At 32.2% G+C, this 714-nt stretch overlaps 1 protein-coding gene across 1 annotated transcript in view; it reads right to left on the bottom strand.

Annotated features, from left to right (window-relative positions):
• LOC106336214 (rho-N domain-containing protein 1, chloroplastic-like) overlaps window positions 1-714 on the bottom strand; it is a 19,973-nt gene that overhangs the window by 17,890 nt on the left and 1,369 nt on the right. The gene's annotated exons all lie outside the window — the stretch shown is intronic.

Here is a 714-nt window from a genome sequence, read left to right as displayed (position 1 = left end):
ATAACCGGCCCGGTTCATAACCGGCCCAATGCTAGAGAGAGAGATAGTCGACCGTGAGGAGAGAGAGGGAATCAGCATCTTGCCTTTTCTTTATTAAATTATGATTTATACTCTTTTCATATTTGTATTTACTTTCTTTAGTCTTTCCATTATTCTATGACGGTGTAATTCTCTATATATAAAGGGCTCCTTATGTTTATGAATAATACAGAAACATAGATTATATTCTCTAGTTTCACAACACGTTATCAGCAAGATAGAATCTAAATCCCTAAGCTAAAAAAAACCACCTAAAACCCTAACCCTAATCGGCGAACATCCTTACCGGCGAACCATTCTAATCCCGATCGTGAAACCTTACATCCCGATCCTTGTTTGCAATCTGTTCCCGATCATCTTCTGTTTTTGTTTTTTTTTTCACCTAAAGACTGGTGTCTTTCTTGTTGGTACTTAAAACATTTCCACGTTTGTGACTAAAGATACATTTTCTGATGTTAAAAAGGATAAACTCAATCCATTTTAATTGATTAAAAAAATGGGTATAAATAAGTTGATGTATAATGAGTTTTCTTCATCCAAATTATAACAAAATTATATACAAAATTTAAACAAGTTAAATATCTGAATCCAAACCATGGGTTTTAATTGATAAAAGAATTGGGTATAAATAAATTGATGGATAACGAGTTATCTAGAACCAAATCAACAAAAAAA

Source organism: Brassica oleracea, chromosome C3 (genome assembly GCF_000695525.1).
Source record: "Brassica oleracea var. oleracea cultivar TO1000 chromosome C3, BOL, whole genome shotgun sequence".
In the NCBI taxonomy this organism is placed as follows: domain Eukaryota; kingdom Viridiplantae; phylum Streptophyta; class Magnoliopsida; order Brassicales; family Brassicaceae; genus Brassica; species Brassica oleracea.
This window is presented reverse-complemented; position numbering and strand designations above follow the sequence as displayed.